We start from the raw sequence: 21,080 nt of genomic DNA, 5'->3' as shown, positions 1-21,080 counted from the left end.
TTGATGTGTTCAGTCTTTTTCTCACCCATATCAATGTTCTTATTTTTATTTTCCAATGCATAACCTGGAGGCAAAGGCCAAAACCTCTCCAGCTTAGAAGCAAATGTATACTTGTTTTTCTTGAAGGATTATAAAACCTCATCATCTCTCTGCCAGAGATGTTCACTGAGAGAGACGCCAGCCAATATGTTGTTCCAGGATTAATTAAAGAGTTTGTCTGCCAGACATTCTTTAAGTCTGCTATTTCTCATTTTATTTTTACTTTTTGGCATGTAATAGTATTTCCATACTTATTAAATCCTGACTGATAATTATATGCAAAAGAGCAATTAGCAGCAGACAATTTAGTGGCAAAGAATTTATAATTTGAACTGTTTACCATTCAGAGATGACTGAAAGTTATATCAGCTGCATCAAATGAAACTTAATCAGTGATATTGTTTCAGTGGAAGTTCCACCTGGGGTGCTCTCTATTTCTTCAGTCTATCTTTGCATTAAGCATAAAATCAAACCTGTAAGTAGACAGTTACTGGAATATCCTGCAGTATATAAGGTGTTTCCTAAAATCAAGACCTCATTTCATTGTTCAGCACTGTGTATGTTGAGGGACCTGTACATGTGTCCTGTTCTTACTAGAAAGCCCAAATGTCATGAGTTAGCATAAATACAATTTCTTATTCAAAGACTGACTGAATGATTGAGATCTACAGATGTTTTCTCTGCTTGTTTTCCATTCTCTTTGCAGGAGCATAGATTCTGTGTTCCAAAAATAATAGTGCCATTTCAAGTACAATCACTAGGCCAGCAAATGAAGAACCCTTATCAATCAGTTCATATCTGAAAAACGGAAAATATTTGTAAATCTTATAAAAATTTGTAAATCAGAAAGAGATGATTAGTAAAAAAAGCTCATTCTGAATGAGACGTTGAGGGCAAGGATTTGAACACCTCTCTGATCATGAACTAAGCAGGAACCAAAATGTCTCATCATTTTGACAGCCCTTTGAGTTTCAGTCCATTTATGTATAGGCAAGAATATGCACATGCATTACCAGTTTTGTAAGAATAATTATCAACTTTCTCTGTTTCTTCTGACATGTCAGAGAAAGATTGGAAAATAGTGCTGGATAACCGGAAAGAAGAAGAATGTCTGGAAAAGAGAATACACCCCCTCCCATCAGACTTCAAGGCTTGATTTCTTTCTAGTATTTGCATGCTTTAGTCTGTTGCTCTTTTCCCTGAAGTTACACTGCACTCTAATTCATACTGCAGTTATCCAAGACTGCTTTGCCTGTGTAAACCTTGTTTTCAATTGTCACTTTTGATGGTTAGCCATCTCATAAGAAACTGCATAGAAAACTCAGTATGTTTATGATTCATCATTGCAAAGGAATTTGGGACCAGTTTATTAAGTAATACTAAGAAAGAAAAAGCTGAGGACCCAAGTTCATAGATCCATTTAAGAAGGGCAGGTAGCAGAGTATAGTTGTGTCAGTTTTAATGCCCTTGAACCTCTAAAAAGCCATTGTGATGGGTTGTCCCTGGCTGGATACTAGGTGTCCACCAAAGCCACTCTATAATGCCCCTTCTCAGCTGGGCAGGGGAGAGAAAATGTTAAGAAAGTCTGTCTGGTTGAGATAAGAACAGGGAGAGATTGCTCACCAGTTACTGTGACAGGCGATACAGACTAAACTTGAAGACACCAGTCTGATTTGTTACCAATCAAATTCAAGTAGGATAATGATAAATAAAACCTAATCTTAAAATACCTTCCACACCTCCCCCTCCCTTTTTCCTAGACTCAAGTTTACTCACACATTTTCTATTCCTCCCCTGAAGCAGCACAGCAGAAAGAGGTACGGGGGCTGTGGTCAGTTCACCACATATTGTCTCTGCTGCTGCTTGCTTCTTAGTGGGAGGACACCTTACATTTTTCTCCTGCTCCAGTGTGGGTTCTCCCCACATGAGACAGTCTTCCACAGGCTTCTCCAATGTGAGTCCTTCCCACAGGCTGCAATTCTTCACAAACGGCCCAAGCATGGGTCGCTTCTATGGGGTGCTGTCCTTCACAAACAGACTGCTCCAGCACTGGTCTCCCATAGGATTACAAGACCTGCCAGCAAGCCTCTCTCTGTGGGGCCACAGGTCCTGCCAGGGCCCAATATGGGCTTCCCACAAGGTCATGGCCTCCTTCCAGCATACCCCTGTCTGTGGCGTGGAGACCTCCATGGGCTGCAGGGGGACAGCATGTCTCACTATAGTCTGTACTACGTGTTGCAGAGGAATCTCTGCTCCAGCACCTGGAGCACCTCCTGCTTCTAATGCGCTAACCTTGGTGTCTGCAGAGCTGTTGCTCTCACATATTCTCACTCCTCTCCTCCAGCTGCATCTGTGCAGGTTTTTTCCCCTTCCTAAATCTGTTATTCCAGAGGCACTTGCCACTTCACTGATGGGCTCAGCCTTGATCAGCAGAGGATCCATCCTGGAACTGTCTGGTATTGTCTGTTGAACATGGTGGCAGACTTCTTACACAACTTACCCCTGTAGCCCCTCAGCTACCAAAACCTTGCCACACAAACCCAATAGTCATGTAGGTCTTAGCTGTCTGTGTTGACCTGGAGACTTGCGGTGGCAATAGCACCCTTTCAAATACTAGTTGAAGGCTCATACAAAAGGGCTGCTGCTGTCTACTGGCGAATGTTTTCTTCCTGATTCATCTTCTATGTGTTTCCAACCAAGTATTGACCTAATCAAAACTCATTTAGCTTGAGAGATCTGATGTGACTGCAGACTGGTGGTTATGATTTGGAATATTTCAGTACTCAGCAGAAGAAAACATATCCACTTCATATTGCAAACATCCAACCCAAGCATGCATTTTAATTCGTTATGAAAAGGTACACTGATACTCTTAATAGGAAAGCAGAGAGGATCAGTTTTGAGGCTGTGTTATTTTTTAGATTTATTTGCATGTGTAAGTAATATGTAACTTCTTCAATCTAAGTGACATAACAGGAAACTCCTGTTTGCTTTACAGTTGAAGGGTAAGTGTAATGAAAAGCATCCTTCAGCATCTATCATAAATATACACAACTGTGGCTCCATAATGACCTTTCAAGCCAAAATGAGAGAGCCTGGGAATGATTTGGTATGGATATATTTGTTGCATCAAAGTACTTGAGGCCAGTGCCAACATTGTACTTACCAGCAGTTTTAAAACACCACAAGAGTTTGTAGCCTCCACATGTATGATCTATTGCAGAACGATAACTGCATTATACTTGGTTTAATTCCTATGAAATCAATGTTCACTTTTACTTTGCTAACCCTAAGTCAAAACAGATAAATCCAGCAAACTATTAAGACAATATTGTTTTTAAGACAAAGGGTGTGTTCCTTTAATAAAACAAGAGACAGCCATGCAGTAAGACATTAAAACATTTACACCTACAAAGAGGCAAGTAAGCATAGTTAGCCAGGCAATATTACTTAATTATATTGTAATAGAGTCTGCTGCTCTACTAGATGGAGGATTCTTTATGGAGGAGATCCTCACCTATAAAAAAGCAATTCAATTTGCATATACAAAGAAGGCACAAAACTTTCCAAAATAACAAAGGATTATTCGGGCATTGAGTTGTTATAATTTCTCTGTCCTAATCTGGGAAGAAACCCAGTCTTGATGGTAGATTGCAGGAGTCCATCTGGTCGGGAGGGGTGTGGTGTGTGTACCAGTCCTTTCCCCCTTTAGCGGGGAGATGTCTATCTTTCCACAGTGCCCATTCTTCCCTGCCAGACTGCCTGCACATTAATAATAGGGAACAGAATCCATTCAGTGATTGATACCAGCTTATGCTAAACAATTTTCCCTCCTGTTCCCAATAAACATGGCTGTTCAAATAGATTATAGTGTCTCAGAGCGTTCACATCCCCTCGAATTCACCTCCCCGCTTCCCCCCTCCCGCCTTCCATGTCATTTAGCTGCTCTTTTGTGATGGTAATGAAGCTAAACAGCATTTCAAAGAGGGCTTTGATTAGCATGATAACCGTGTAGTGGCTTGATAGGCAGCATGCAATGGTTGTCTAGCCTTCCAGCACCAACAGCTTCGAAGAGAAGTTATACAACTTGTTAAAATGTATGCATGGATGTAGATATGAATGTATGTGTGTTTGCATTCACGTAAATGAGGTATCAATAAAACCTGACAAGGTCCATTCATTGATACTCCCTGTTGGAACAGCGTTTTCTTAATGCACGGGCTAATTGCAGCAATTTGCCAAAACTTGCCTGGGTAACCTGTATCATTTAAAGAGGGAACAGGAGGTAGAACTGCGGTAGAGCTCAGTACTTACTCATCAAGCATCACCACATTGCTCCTACTCAAGCCACTGAGCATTGCTAGAAATTGGACTTTTGGAAATGGCATACAGCAGAAAGACTGCAGAAAAGTCAGTGTCTTAAGACCTATGTAACAGTGTCAACATGCACACTGGGGGCTGAAACTAAAATGCTGTGGCACCACCAATTGAAAAGCAATCAGATCATTTATGTTAAGACTTTATGCTGAGAGAATGCCCTTTATCCCTTGTGATATTTATTCCTTTTTCTGAAAATTAAATGCAAGACAAAAGTCTTTTCCTGGACTTGTTATCTGACATGCATTATGGTTCCAAAGGGTTAGAGCCACACAATGGGCCTGTTGGCTATTTCAGATTAGTTAGACTTTATGGGACATTACTGACTCCTCTGGTTTAATTTGTCTTTGAGTTTCAGCTTTCATCCTCCCCGTTGTAATTATTTGGAGCACAACCATGAAAAACTGCCTTGTGTACACAACATCATGCTATGTGTAGTGGGGATGGCTGGGAGCATGTCCAGCTGTGTCTGTAGGAGCAGCATGGCCAAGAGGTTATAACCCTTCTCTCAGCACTCATTAGAGCACAGCTGGAATTCTGCATCCAGTTTTGGGCCCTGCAGTACAAGAAGGACAATAATAAACTGGACTGAATGCAGTGAAGGGCTACCCTTGATGGACAAATGTGGGGCACTTGCCCTTAAAGGAGAACCAGCAGGGGATGAATCTTCAGTTTGTGAAAGGGATGGCTCAGGGGGAACTTTAGACCAGTGCCTACTAACTAGTACCTATCAAAGAGCACCCCTGCCTTACTGAGAAGCTGGAACCAGGGTCCTCCTGGCTGTGCATGGCAGCAAGACAAAGGACAATGGCCATGAAGAGCTGACAGATACGACTGGGTATGAAGGAAAATATTTTGCCAATGAGACTAAAAAAAATATTGGAACAAGGAGGTTGTACATTTTCTGTCCATGGAGGTTTTCAATGTCTACATGGATAAAGCCCTGAACAATTTAATCTGACCTCATAGCTGACTCTATTTTGAGCAGGAGGCTGGACTACAGCCATCTTGAGGTCCCTTCCAGCCTGAATTACCCAGGGATCCTGTGTTTCACACAACTCACAGCAAAGCTGTACAACTTTGCTGCAGGATGCTGCAGACACTGTGGGTGTCAATATAGGTTTCAGACACTGGCCAGGGTCACCAAAAGGAAATGCACTGATGTTTTGGGTCTGAACCCCAAACACATAGAGAATGGAAAATGTTCAGAGGAAATACTACTGTAGGCTTGCTATAATCTCACATTCTTCCTTGTGCAGCTGCTGATGGCCGCTGTCTGAGTTGAGGACTGACTGTCCATTTCCCAAACCAATATGGTTCTTTTTGTCTTTTTATTTCTATAAAACACACCATCAGCATGATCTACTCTTTCAAACCTAAAATTTTGCAGAGCTTTTAATTACAGGGAAGTGGAGCTTTTAGAACATCATCCCTACCCTTGGAAGGAATAGTAAAATAATGAGGCTTTTCAGACTACATTTTTTTCCCATCAATTTTCATAATGACAGTATTTGGGGGGAAATTGAAGATTGCAGCATGTTACCAAAAAGTACCAGAAATGTTGTAGTGTGATCTATTTTTATTTAATTTTTTTTTTTTTACTTTTTCAGAAGTTCAACAAGTTTATTGCAATCTGCCTTTCAAGGTCATCCATCTGAATCAATGATCTTAGTTCCACCAGTTCTGATTTTTTGAATAAAATTGTAATTACCATCCTTTTAAGCACCAGCTGTTCTATTGAAACATGATACTGGTGGTGTACTCAGTCCTGGTGGAAAAATATCTGTGAGCTGCTCTTCACTGAAGCCTCAGAGCTGATTGCAAGAAGCATTTATAGTCACAGAATTAAAGGGGAGACAACCAGACCCTTTATGGATACAGTTCCTTCTCCTTTTGTGCATATCCTGTTCAAACATGCATTTGAACTTCCACTGTACTCATTCCTTATAAAATACAGAGAAAAGGGAAAGTACAGTAACATGCAGTGAAATGTGCAAAGGAATCATCTGTGAGCTTGTCCACATGATGAGCTATATGAGAGCAATGCACAGAAAGAAACATTTAGGGAAAATATTTCTCTGCTGTTCTTTAGCAGCACCCATGTTTTAGCAGTGTGTACCATCTTTTTCAACAGGCAACCAAGGTTAAAAATTTAAGAGGAAGACTATAATCTACATACAGTTGGATACTGTATGTAAAGAAGAAATCAGTGATGAAAAGAGAAGCAGAAGAAGTGCTTTTCTAGCAGGATTTGCAGGAGAATTGAAAGCCTGATTGGCACAGGAAGTGGCATGGGAAAATAAAAGCAAGAGGTAGAATTTGTCTTGGCAGGAAAGTGATGTTCTACTATTAGAAATGCCTGCAGGCCAAAAAGAAAAAAAATCCTGTGCAGAGATTTTAAAAGGATTTTCCAACTGCTTTAAAGCTCAGATCCTACACTAAATATCCTCCTAAAGCACATAGAATTTGAGAAGTGCAGAAGCTTTTGGTCATGTTCAGAGGAGCCAGAAACCAGTGAGTATTTCTTCTCTCAGACTGGGTTAGTGACAGTTTCTGTGCAGACAGGCAAGATGCAAGGAGCAGCCAGGCACTGTGGTGCACCTGCCAACTGCTTCATCCCTGCCTTCCCTCCTTTCCCCTGAAAGGATTTTTCTTTACATATTATATTTTAGCGTATTTTCCTTTTTTTCTTCTATTTTTATAAGAAATGAGATGGTGGTAGTTTAGCAACATGTCTGAACAGTAGTTCCTGCCAGGTCACGGTGCTACCAGCGAGCCCTTGGGCCTGAGGACGCAGGGGAGGGAATTTGCCTCGTCAGCCGCAAAATCTGAAGCATTGCAGTACTGCTGACTGAATAGGCACTGCTGTATATTTCTCTATTAATTACATGGCCTTTTCTCTTTCCAAAGCCAGGAAAATGTCCACGCTGTCAGAAGCCTTTACCTACGAGGACACTCATCCCTCTGCAGTGTGCTATCAGGAATTAGAGTGCCTGGCGAGCCCCTGCTCTCTGTAAGTCTTTCCCTTACACAACAGACCTTGAGCAGGATTCCTGTGCTCAGTGCTCCTGACCATTAAGTCATAAGCCTCAGTTCAAGAAGGCTTTAATGCACATAATGACATATCTCTTTTTCTAAAGATTGCACATAGCATGCTACCATTATCCCTAAACTTGGCCTGAAGAAGAATTTCTTCCTGAGTCAGAGATGAGTAATTATCTGGAATGAAAAGGCAGTACACAAGGAACAGTGAAGGAACACAATACTAAGCTTTTTCTTTTTTATTTAACCGAAATAAATATGGAAAAGGAGAAGAACAATACCAAGAGCATATTGAAAATACCAGTATAATTGAATGGACATGACAAGATTATTTCATTTGTGACATCCCTCTGTTTAATTTGAATTCATTTGTGTCTATTGCTAATTGCAGATATTTTGCATGGGAATTATATTTTACTGCTTTTGTGTACAGCAACTTTCACCAGAGTAGGTCTTCATCTCATGCTGGATCTTTCAACAGTGCTGAAGGACAGGTGATAATAACTGGTAACAAGTACGGAGGGCTCTTGTAATCATTACTATATTTCTGAAAAGTAGTGAGGGGAAAATCAGAATGACCACATGTATTAATAAAAACTACTTGCTGACTAGAGAGCTCAAATTATTTCATTCAAGATAATATGAAAGATTGAGACTACATCTCTCTTTAGAGATGTTACTTTTGTGACTTCTTTGATATTTGCTCTTGCTTTAAAAAGTATATTCTTTTATCTTGATAATTGAGGTTGAATGGGTAGTCTTTTATTTTGGGATATGCAACTCATCACATCTCCAGATGGAGCCACTGCAAATAGTCTGAGCACTTCCAGTTCCTACTTCTCACTGTGCCTGTCTTCTGCTAGCCAACATGAGGTAATTTTGTCTTAATATTTCATTGAATTGGTGTATTAGTAATACATCAAAGATGATGCCTTAATGAAATGCAGCCGCTGGATATAGTCACAGCATTTGAAAGCAAAGTCAGAAAAAAAAAGGTTGTTTACTCTGCATGGAAAGGGAAGGCTGATGATATTTGATCTCCCAGAATCTGGAGGCTCCAGCTCTGCAGTAGGTGAAATAGACAATATATATTTGGTGATATGTGAATTTTAGAGCTAGTGATAGACATGTAATCTCAGTCAGTTGGCAGAGATTCACAGAGCAGGCAGATGCTGCTGCAACCAAGTAAGCTTCCATATGCTGCCTTGTCTCAAAACTTATCTGGAAAGCAGTCAGAAAATACTTTGTCATACCATGACAGATTCTTGGCTTCATAGCCAAATGTCCTGCTGGGGTTTGTGACCAGTGTCAAACATGTGGTACTTGTATTTCTCACCTGGGTGCTGAGAGCACTCAACTCATCCAGTACAGGTCAAGGGATAATCAGTCTTCACTAATGGCAGTCCTTGCCCATTAGTGACTAGTGGCTGGTGTTGGAAGCAGAGTTCAAGGTGAAGGATCTGCATATACCACTACCTGTGCTCCAGGCCATCCATGTTTTCTCAGAACACAAAAGTACAGAAAAATAAAGACTCCAAATTGACAGTAGATGTTTCATTAACTTCTTCAATCAGTGTGATATTTTCTTCATAGGAGGATATTACTTGTTTGCAGGTGACCACTGCTTTTCATTTTCCTCTGTGAGATTACCACTTTAGAGAAACAAACAAAAGGGGTTCCTGCCAGCTTTTATGACAAATAGTGGTTACAGGAGCACTGTACTTTGTTTCTCCTTGAACAGATTTCATGCTTTTTTTATGCTTTCTTCCTCCTGGTCATTTGATATCTCAATGTGTTTATCTCTGAAAGAACCTCACCCAGAGATCTTGAAAAACTCCTTTTCTCTAGGAGCCAGTGATATAGCTTATACATTACTTAGAGATGCAATAAAGAAAATCTTCTCTCAACTGCAATCTCTTAAGGTTGCAGAATAACTGATCAGGCTGTTGGCTCAATTTGCTGTTTGATCATTTAGTTGATAAGGTGAATCCTGACTTGGTCAGATTTTCTATGGTGAATCAATCAAGTGATGGAAGCTGAATATTGCATTTTCTCACCTTATGATAAACACGAAAAGCATCAGTGTCAGTAGACATCTATTTTGGCAGGTAGTTTAAGCTCTAAATGTTATTTTTATCAGCAACTAATATCCATTAAAAATAACTGCATTTTGGAATGACAGCAATTATGCTCACTCTGCTGTTGTGTGAATAGCTGTGTGAAGTGGACAAACCCAGTGGTTGCCCCAGTGTGTTTCTTACCAGTGGCCCATGAGGTCAGTGTGTTTTACTGGTAAATAATTTTGCATGAGATTGCCTACAAATGACTAACAGGTGGAACACTCTCAAGTAATAACAGAAATATGTAGTAGAAATTATCTACCATGGGATTTTTTTTTTACTTTTTCCTTTTAAAAATATTTTTTTTCATCTGATTTAATTAATTCCTTATCAGTAAGAAGCCAATAAGAAAATCACTTTTGAAGGAACATAATGGAAAAGGAAAAAAACCCAAAAAACCAAAAAAAAAAAAAAACCACCAAAAAAAACCCAAAACAAAACAAAACAAAACACCCAGAAAAAAGAAAATCTAAATATAAAATATATCCTTGTATAAGACAATAGCTGGTACAATAATGACATGAGAAAATTTCAAAGTTCTCTTCAACTGATCAGAACTGAATGGTAATCAAATGGAAAATGTCTTCCATCTTAATAAACAAGTATTCTCCCTTAATAGAGAATGTACTATTAATTACTGAAAATGGTGAAACTGTGCTTTAAATTCATTGTGTACTACATGACTTGACTTTTGGAGAGTATTTTTTAACACACTTGCCTAGATTACACATTATTCTTTCCTTCCTTGAAAAAATGTGCAAATGACTAAGAAGTCCATACAACACCCACCCTTTGCTTAACTTTTCACATTTTACTGAAAAATATCTTAAATCCTGTAGATTCCAGGCTCCTCTGAAATAAAAAAAAAAAAATGTCCTTTAGAAATATATTAAAACAAAACATAACATTTTATGAAGAATTTTAATTAATTGTAATAATTGAAAAATGAGTGGTTTCTTTCATTTTTGTGAGTATAGAGAAAATTTTTAGTGACAAAATAAATAATAATTGAATTTAAATATCTTCACTGAAAATGAAGTAATCCAAACAAATATAACATTGACTCCTTTGTCTGTGTGCATCCTAATAAAGTTTAATTAGATGTAATTACCTGTCTTTTCCACTTCTCCTGCATTCTGAAATGTGGCATTATATAAAACCAGCTTGCCTTTTCATTCAGGTCTCAATTTCAGGAAATTAAAGCCTGAATTTCTGGATAAAGGTTTTTGAACTACTGACTACATAAAAAGCCTCTTAACTTCTTCCTTAGTAGATATTGAATCCTTGTTCTCTGTAAATTCTAATCTGAATGAATGCTACCTGCTACTAAATTTATCCAACATGAAATTGTTGCCTGTAAATTCTCCACATTGTATCCCAAAGTTACCAAAGTTAATACTCTTGCCAACTTCATACATATTTTTTCCTATATGATCAGTTTACTTAATATGTGTTTTTATTAGGAAATTCCTGTTAGTTTAAAGGCATGAAATGGCAGTATTTAGTTAAAGGAGAAGTACTGCTGATTCAAAACAAAAGCTATTATTCTGTGTTTAGTCTGAATCCAAAAATTCTATTTCATACACCCACTCTTCTGTTGTAATTATGTTTCAGCAAAACCTCGCCCAAATCTGCAGAAGACTGGTAGTTCATTTTATGAACTTCAGTACTTAAAATGGAAAAAAATATCAGCTCATCATTTTTAGGCCTTTGTGGAATTCTCTGTACCACATGGAAACTAACTCTCTTATCTGCTCAGAGCTGATGTGAGAAAAAGCAATATCACCTCTGAATATATTACTAGGATAAAATAGCTGCTTTCCAATAGAGGGAGAAAAGGATGATGGTGGCCATGATATCCACATGCCTGTAAAGCTCTGTGTTTCCCTGATATCTTTATTTCCACACCAAGCAGAAAGATGAATCTTCCAGTTTCTAAAAGAAGTGATGCTGTGAAGTTGCTGAGAACTGGGTTTGGCACAATTTTTCCCCATCATTCTCTTAAATAAGTCCCAAAGTCTTATGCTTGCTTGTTAGGCTTATAAATACAGACTGCTTCCTTTTCCGCTCTGGCTGCTTTCCTTGATATTGGCTGGCTTCAAAGGACAGGGAAGAGGAAGAAACATGCTGACAATGCTCACACTTTCTGTGAATCTCTTTCATTTATTGTAGCCTTAGCTCATACAAATTTCAGCTTTGAGGCATTTGCTTGTACAGCCGTCTCGTCACTGGCAGTTCCTCCAGCTGCCCCAAATCCTTTCCTGCTCCGCTCTATTTTAAGGACCTGCCTGCACTACATCTTCTGGGTGAAGAGAGAGAAACAAAAATAAGAGTTTATTTGCCAATGTCTTCTGGATTTAAAACAACTCAGCAGCTAACCCCTGCTGGGGAAATAGTTGCCACATTCACTTAGTTGAGAAAGACCAAGCACCTTTTCTGTATCAGGGACTTCAAGCATTTCATGAATAACTGCTTCAGTATTTGTGCCCTTAATCCTTTTTATGCAAAAGCCACTGGGGATATTATATATTAATTAATAGATCTGAATGTAGGTGTCCATACATGGATGTTGGCATGTGAGTTTGAAGAGCTTGTTACAGGCAGTGGAGATCTAGACAATGCAGGATCCTGCAGAACATTGCAGCTGGCCCATCTGGGAGACTCAAATGGGATGCCCACACCAAACTATTCTGTGCTATCTGAGCTGTAACTGAGGTATTCACACTGTGATGGCAGAAATGAGACAGAATCTCCAGGAAGTCCACATCCTCCCAAAGTGGCAGTGGAAGGTCAGGAGGGAGATGCTAGTGTGTCTCAGCACCAGCTGCTTGTCTGTAGCAGCTCCCTAGTCCTCTGCTCTGAAAGAAATTGAATTTCCCTCTCACAACTGTCTGACTCCACTGATTTGTCATGTCAGCTTAAATACATGGCTTGCCTGTGGACAATCACAAATAGGCATCTGTCTTTAGGTTTCATAATCTGGAGCTGAATTTCTGCACAAGACTTATTGCTAGGCCCTCACTTTTACTGCTTTGTACCATACCAGGATTATACCACCAGGTTCTGGAGAGCTCCTGGACTAGGTGTCACAACAAGGCACTGCATTCTACAAGAAGACTGGAAATATGCAGTCAAGGAGCTTATGAAACATGCAGATTTAGAGCACCCTGAGTGCATGCACTGGAATACAATCAGGCCTTAAGGCAACTGAGCATACATAGGGCATGGGCAAATGTACACAGACAGGGCACTGGCTAATGCAAGTTAGAGCCATCCCTAAGGCAAGTTGGTCCTAAATATTTATTGTGACTGATAAGCCACTTTTGACTGTTGGGTTTTGGATTTTTTTTTTGTTTTGGTTTTTTTTTGCCATATGACTCCTCAGACCCTGTACCAAGTATAGATTGCAGGATCCAAAGACTGGACTATTATTCTTCAGTGAATCTTATAATAGAAAGCACAACGCTGCCTAACTTGTATGATGGTTAGAAAAAACACAAATGTAATACTAATCTCTACTGCCCAGTGTATTTAAAAGACTGTATCCTAAATTAAAATGCATTAGAAAGTACATATGGAATACCTTAAAAAACATATTTGACAATATATTTACATTTCTCTTTTGCACAACTCGCTGTCAGAGAAATTGGTAAGAAATAGCAGCAAGGCTCATGTTGTAACAAATCTGAGATTTCTGGCCATATTGACACCAGACTGGTATTCCTGGAGTTAATCTGTTGAGGAATACAAGAGTCTATTGAGCAGAAACACACAGAAGCTGTTCAGATCTGGAAATGTGTAGCTGCATTGCCATGGCATTATCCTGAGCATTTATGCTCTACAAACACATCTGAATTTCTCTGAGCCTTGAACTGTTGGCTCTGTACAGTGCCAGGCTATGGCATGGGGACCTGCTGGCTCAGGTTTGCTCTAACTCAGGTGCTTCATTATACACCAGAAACCCTAACTTCATTATACACTAGAAATTTGGTCTTCATATCTAAGAATAAGCAGGTAAAAAATTTCAAATATGAGCTATCCTTCTTTTCTTTAGCTCATCTCAGAGGGACTCTAATAATACATATATTCAAGATAGATTTGATAGATTCAAGCAATCAAGATAGATTGCTCTAGAGCCAAACTACAAACTTTTACATATTCTCTTGTTGCTTAGGTCATTCTTAGTCACAAATATTTGCTGCCAATCTAATGTATGGATACACAAAAGACTGATTAACTCACATTCACATTAAACTATGCCATGTATGTCATTAGTGCTTTAAATAAAATGTCTTTGCTACATCCAGGTTTCATCTTTTGTTGTTAACTGATATAGCACTTATTCCAGGAGAGTTTTATCTCTCAGCAAAGACACATGGTTATTAAAATTCCTTACATTGTGTAGCAGACTTAACCTATGTGGTCCATTTATTCCCACTTCAGCACATTATCTCCAGTATGTAAAATGAATTATTACCTCTTTTCCAGTGTAACAGCACATTATGCTCCACAGAAGACCCAAAACTTGTAGCCTGTATTCCCACAAAATGTTCTTCCATGATGTCTGGGTGTCTCTAACAACACTTATTTCACTACCTGGTCATTTGTATTGTTCTAATAGTATTAAAAGTATATGTTAATATTAAAACTTTATTGAACTGCTTCTCAAGGGACATTAGAATCTGAGGGTGAAACTCATTCCCATGCAGCTTATTTGCCAGCCAAAGCAATACATATTTTATATGTGATTTATTGAAGCATGGCCCAGCTGTTCAGCGTCTGCTTAGGAGATTTTCATTCTGGTTGGATGAACTCTGGGTGAGACCTTGCTGCTGTCTCATAGGAGCCTTATAAATTTTAAATAGTACTATTTATGTGTGTTAAGTGTATAAAGCTCATGGCATTTATGTGAGAATCACTTTGTCCAGACCTAAAGTAGAAACCACTTCTAACATAAAATACAGCTGCTATTTAGTACCTCTAAAATGCTGTAGAAATTTGAAGATATATTCTATATTTCTATGAAACTACTACACTATGAAAGCGGTGTAGTAGACAAGACGAAAACAAGTATCCTTTTTAATATTAACCCTATTATTCTAATAGGTAGTAAGTATAAGGTTCCTTCTAAACCCTTGGTGTGATCTGTTTTCCTAAGTGAATCAGAAGAGAGACTTAACAGCTATTGAATCATCAGCTGTGTTTTCAATAGCATATGGGATTTCTCCCTTAAGTACCAATGCAGCCCAATCCTGCTTAGGTTGCAATAGCTGATTAGATCACAGCTTGGGGCACACACAGTAATTGCTATTACCTTAATTATTTTACCTGCTATTAGACATGCTACTGCACTTCCACTATTCTCTCTCTCACTGCTCCGTTCTTATCTTTCCAGTTAGATGACAAAATAATCTAAAAAATAACCAGCATCAAAAAGAAGGCCACAAAATCCCACTCCTACTTATTCTTTCAGATTTCGTGCTTTTTTTTTTTTTTTTTTTTTTTTTTAAGGAGGAAGAGAATTGCTGGTTAACATATGGCTACCCTTTAGGCTAATGCTTTTGTTTTGATGATGTTGTTAAAGGGACTTAGATTAACTTTTTCCAGTGTTTCCACTTAGTTCCCTTAGTATCGGGAATTATATATATATATAAAAGTTTAGATTTTATATTAGTCCTATCGTTGCACCTATTCAATTAGAAGATCATAGCGTGTTTTGCAGAAGTGACTAAGAGTTTAGAAAGAGTGGATGTTGCCTGAGCTACATATAGCTCTCCAACTACCCATTTTGTTTGCCTATCCACTTCCTATGTAGTGTTTGCTTTGTCTTTAGGAAGTCTTTTACTGGCTTCTCTCTTTTGACCTAACAAAAGCTCAAGGGAGAAAAGGTTAGAAGAACTTCCTGCTTTTGGACACGTGGTAAATTGGAAACAATTAACAGTGCAAGGCACATTAAGCCCAAATATGTTGAGACCCTAATTTGTGGTGGTAAGGCATGAGAACAGGTTGCCCACAGAAACTGTAGTTGTACTTCATAGCAGAAACTGAGAATGATAGAATCTGAAAGCAGTCATCTGCCCCTGGTATTTGCTTGCACTGTAGTGTGCCACTGGGATATCCTGATTATGGGGTTTCTTCTTGCGCAGAGGAGTCATCATCAAAGCCTGGACAGTGGTGTGAGTCTCTAAACTGCAGGAGCAATGATCTGCAATGATGACCCACATGTGGGAGCAGGCTTTCTCTTTTATACAGGTATAAATTTATGAGGAAGATCCAGCTTTGTCCAGGGTAAGACCATCCCCTTTTCCACTTGCATTTATCCTACAGGCTTGAACCTGAATGGAAAGGGAAGCTACATTAAGACTAAATTATTTATTGAGACTTCAGTTTGTGTGGTGAGACACTAGAACATGTTGCTCAGATAAACTGGATGCCCTTTTGTTGGAAGTGGTGCCCATCAGAGGGCAGGGTAGGATTACAGACAATTTTATTCATGTTGAAGACTTTTGCCAGTTTTACATTACAAGAAAAGCTCCTGTTCTTATTCAAAGTTCATTGAAGAAATGGCTCTGGGCACATGTGCAATCTGTATCAACTAATTTTACACTCTGGTAGCTAATGGAGGCCATCACACATTTTGTCTTTTAAAGGCAGGGAATCATGATGTGGTGGCTATTGTGAGTTTTTGGGATCTTCAGACTTTTTTATCATTCTCCAATGAGCATTCCCTAAGTGCAGCCCCATACCCTGTGAGTCTGGCCTGTTCCTTCACATGATTACATATGAAAATGTCAAGAGTTCTTTTGAATACTTTTACCAGGAAAATTAGGCTAGAAGTCACTTTATCTTTTAAGCTGTGTATACACATGCACATGAGCGCACACACTCACACTCACACTTCTGTGCCTCCTCCTTGCAAAGTCCACGCTACTAAGCATGATCTACCCTTTTAAATCCATGCAGAGCCTCATGAGTCACTTCGTACTTGTCAACATTTTCTAGCTTGTTGCTGACCGGTGATACCAAATCTTCCATCATATAAATGTCAGATATAAAAAAAATCCACATTTTTTTTCTCTGGGATATCTGCATATTTGAGAAGAATTTTATTAGCCTACTTTGGGCTCTCATTTTTACTCCTTTTTTACACCATTATTTTGAACAATCCTGCCTTTCTTATGCTTATTCCAGTGAAGAGATAAAAATATTTTATTTTAAATATATTCCAGCAAAATCAGAGTGAACATTAGCTGTCTATAAGGGTTAACTCATTACTGAAAATCATGCCTGATAAATTGGAAGTGTGGCTCTCAGCCAAGAGAGATCAGTATATTCTGAGCATTCATTTTCTGCCTTCAGAGTGGCAAATCCTGTTGCTGGTATCAGATGTGATACAGCTTCTGAAAGAAGCAACCTCAGAGGCAAATTTATGCTTTGCTATTCAGAGAACTATCCACTAACAGTGTACATGAATTAAGGGCATGCCTTACTTATCGTTGTATTGTTGTATCTGGAATTGCAAATTGTAACTGAGAAACAAAAAGAAGCCATAAACAACTTTAAAATAAGTCAAATTCCATTTTCAAAATATCATGTGATGTGTCTAGTAATGTAAAAGCTTTAAGAGGTATTTATTAAGTGCTCCTTGACATATTTTAACCCCAAATTTCAGCCATATTTTCACCCCAAATTTCAGCCATATTTTCTTCTATTCTGAGTACTAAAATCAGTAATTCAGTATTCAGATGTGTGATGGAGTTGTTAATCCAAAAGCATTCCCATAATCTCAGTGTGGATAAGTAAAGAGCTCCAGTCAAGCTGTCTGCAAGTGAAGCCATCATAGAACAATGTATGGTTTAAGAATAACTAAACAGTAGTTAACCTTCCTGTTTTAAAAGAAAGTAAATATTCCACTTTTTTTTTTCCTTACAGACTCATATTGCTTTATAATCCCAATTGAATAATTCCCTATCTGCAAACTTTAATTCAGCAGCTTTGTATTTAATTTACATTGTGTTTGAATTACACTGTGTTTAATTTACATCTACACAAGAGCAAGGAACAGAAGTCAGGCTTTGACAAATCCAGGCCATATTAAACCTAGTCAAATTCTTTCCAAAGGAAAAAATGCAGAGCCCCAGTGCTAATATTTATTTGATGTAGTGGAATATATGGAAGATTATAAATTTAATAAAAATTTATATTTATGGTTGCTCATCTACTACAGTCACAAAGGTCTATAAGAAGGCTTTTGGGGGGCCTTCAATTTCTTCTGGCAGACTATGAACAGAATGAAACACACATCCTGGGCATGGTGAACACCTGTGTGCTTGCTGCCTGCTTCACCCAGTCATGCTGAATGAAGCCTTCACCAGTGCCTCCAATGCACCAACGTTGTCCTGAGCATGAGCCAAGCCTCTGGAGAAGGGAAAGTGTTCTGTAATAGGAGAGGGGAGACTAAAGTAGCCTTTCCCAGGTTTCTCTGCCCTCTTCTGCTCCTTCTCCGTGCGTCTCAGCTTGTGAGGTGCCTTTGCCAACCCTCAGGCCACTGAGGCCTGTTAGCAGCAGGAGCACTGCTCCCTGCAGCAGGCAAGGCAGAACAGGACAGAGGTGCACTGGGGTGGAGAAGGGCGTCCTTGGAGAGAAGGCTGGGAGAAGGGAGGATGAGAAAAAGTGGAAGGGCAGAATTACACTTCTAAACACCCAGAATTCTTTAGCACTCCAGAATAGCCCCTTTTCTCTTACTTTTCAAAGTTAATTACCATACTTATTGAGAGGCAACTCTTATTAATCCACATGCTTTTGCCTTTCCTGTTAGAAGACATAAAATTTGTTTTCCATATGGAATGGAAATGGAAATATGTTCAACTATTGCAGGACAAGCTCACACATTAATGTAGCAGGCTCTGAAACATTTCAACTCTATTCTCCTGACATGCAGTCAATTGTTCATTAAGGAGAAGGTAGATATATTTTAAAGAACTTTCATTTAAAAGGAAGTATTTTCTTTTTTTTAAAGGAAAACTCATGTATGTGTACTTTTACAGAGAATGTATTCCTTTATATATCTTTCATATAATTAAATGATATTTGTAGAACAGGCCTAATATGTAAAATATGCTTGTTTTGACATTTATGAAATGCAATGACTAATAATTTTCAAGATTTTCTAATGGATGTTTCCTATTGTTCAAGCAATGCAGAAGGAATATCTTTCCTGCCATTTTACAAAATGCAAAATAATTTCCCAGTGCATGTTCTACATTTGCTCTGTCTCCCTAACATTTTCTGGCAGGGAGGAAAAGATGTCAACAGTTCATGTAGAGCATGCGAGAAAAATTTCCAGTGTGATTATGTACTCTTGGTATTTCAGCAGTCTGGAGAAGAATTCTGTCTATTCATGCACTGATATAGACAAATTATTATCTTTATTGCCTTCAAGCTGTTCAATGACATTATATACCTATCCACAAACAATTGTAATCACTTTGGGTTTATAAGTCATTGTTCATTAGAACTTTAATATAACTTGGTTTTCTTTCTCAGAAACAAGACTTTGCAAGTTTGACCTGAGGATGAAATACACTGAAATAAACTTTACTACAGTATGGAAATCAAACCTTCAGAACTAAAATTCCAGCAACAACAGTTTTCCAAGATGTTTTGCATCTTATTTTCTAATTTATTTTATTTCATTATGTGTTTCAATAGGTATACTACTTTTTACAGAACCTTTGGGTATCTGAGTTTCCTTTGCAGTTTAATCGGACTCCAAAGTAGTCAGAAGTCCAAGGTGGGTCTGTCTTCATTTTGTCTTGAAAGTCAACATCCAAATGCACAAAAAATGAGCTTTGGGTTTTAAATGTAGTATTTTGTTTGAGCAGAAGCTGCAAACATTTTTTCAAATATCAAGCTGTTGGCTAAGACATAATGTTGGTGCAGGGGTTTGTGAATAGTTTCCCTGTGAAATATCTTTTTGTAATGTGAGACTTTTTCTTCAGGATTGCTTTTGGTCCAGCAAAGACATCCTGGGCTGTAAGGAAACCTTTAAAATCTCCTCTGGACTCTGGAAATCTTTGCTTTAGTAACCTCCAAGGCCTGGTCCCTAAGGGACCTGCTCCAAAGCTCACAAAATTTTGGTGGGTGTGCAGGCTTAGCTGGCTCCCCCACATCCTCTCTCTTGATGTGCTCTTGAAGCCTCCCCTCCAGTGAGTATTTCATTGCCTTTAGGAAAAGGGAAACTCATCTCCCTGTGAAGGGAGCCGCACACACTGAGAACAGTGCACTGCCGGCAGGATATGGTGAGCAGAAGCCTTCCTTGACACCTTTGTGCACTATGTTAGAAGGAAAGGCCACTGGTGTGAGCAAAATAAAACAAGTGTCATCCATCATATCTTGAAACAAGTCCAGTAGTATGGTCATTGTATGAGAACAATTGGAATTACACATTTACAAAATTGGCATTTATTTTTTGCCAGCTGACTTTTATTTGAAGCCAAAATCCACAACTGGTATAGACTATCACAAAGAAAAATAATGCATGTAGAAAAGAAGATGGAATAAAAGGGGTACTCCAAACCCTTACCATACTGAACTTCTTTATGATGCTTGAGTTGTTTATTTTTTTCCATTACTTTTTTGCTTCCATGCAATTACAGTTCCTGTGTGAACTAGCAGTTGTCACTGCTGCTTTTACAGCAGCACCTTAATGATTCACTGTTTCATTTGGGGTAAAGCAAATCCAAGAACTTCATCTTGGCAAAGCCTCTGCAAATCTACAGTGAACTTGTGTGCTCTGCTTTTAAACATAGGCAGCAATATACTTTGGAACATTCTATATTTAAATTTCAGCAGTGATTATTTACTCACTGACCACAAATGCTCCATAAATGTCTTTGAACAGTAACTGCTGTGCAAGAGTTGGACTGAGATGTTCAAACTTGAAAACTGACGTCCAAATATCACTGGCAGAGATATATTGGGAGAGGCAGTGGGAGCACAGTAATTCCCTTATGCTCAGTGCATACTTTTCTGTAGGTTTTGATCGTGTATGAAACAAATGTGTGCTACTAATTACTGTCATCTGGTCCTGGTGTTAGCTGCTACTCCAGGTTGTTTCACTAACCTCGCAGCCCTGGGCTAGGGTTGGTATCCTCAGCATGTGCCCAGTTCAGTGGGGGCTGACACAGCCATCAATGGCACTGAAGGGCTCGACCTTCCTTCTGCAGCAGGAGCATTACTGTGGTTTCACTCTGTTAATAATAGCTTCCACTGACTCAGGTTTTTGTTTTTTTACCTCAGAGGTGTGAGGGAACTTCAAGTCTTCCCTGTTCAGACCCTAAAGAAGCATCTGAGAATCTTGCTGGATTGTGAGGAACAAGAAGGTGATATGTAAGCAGACCAGGATCATCTACATGGTGGCTGCTTCTTGCTGCTGCCCCTATGAATTTTATGTTTTAGAGCAAAAAGCATGGCAGTATCACAGCTTATGTGAGTGCTTAC

The 21,080-nt window shown here is 38.8% G+C and overlaps 1 long non-coding RNA gene across 2 annotated transcripts; it reads left to right on the top strand.

The window, feature by feature from the left end:
- The first annotated feature begins 6,892 nt into the window (after positions 1 to 6,892).
- LOC144246270 (uncharacterized) lies at positions 6,893 to 19,371 on the top strand. 2 transcript variants are annotated; one of them, XR_013339944.1, is made up of 3 exons: positions 6,893 to 6,930; positions 7,327 to 7,429; positions 19,290 to 19,371. It is a non-coding gene; the product is annotated as an uncharacterized LOC144246270 (long non-coding RNA). The 2 variants fall into 2 exon arrangements; XR_013339945.1 differs by lacking the exon at positions 19,290 to 19,371 and adding an exon at positions 19,125 to 19,216.
- Positions 19,372 to 21,080: the final 1,709 nt, after the last annotated feature.

The sequence above is a fragment of the Lonchura striata genome, chromosome 5 (genome assembly GCF_046129695.1).
Source record: "Lonchura striata isolate bLonStr1 chromosome 5, bLonStr1.mat, whole genome shotgun sequence".
Classification (NCBI taxonomy): domain Eukaryota; kingdom Metazoa; phylum Chordata; class Aves; order Passeriformes; family Estrildidae; genus Lonchura; species Lonchura striata.
Note: the sequence above shows the minus strand (reverse complement) of the source record. Positions and strands in the feature narration are given on the sequence as shown.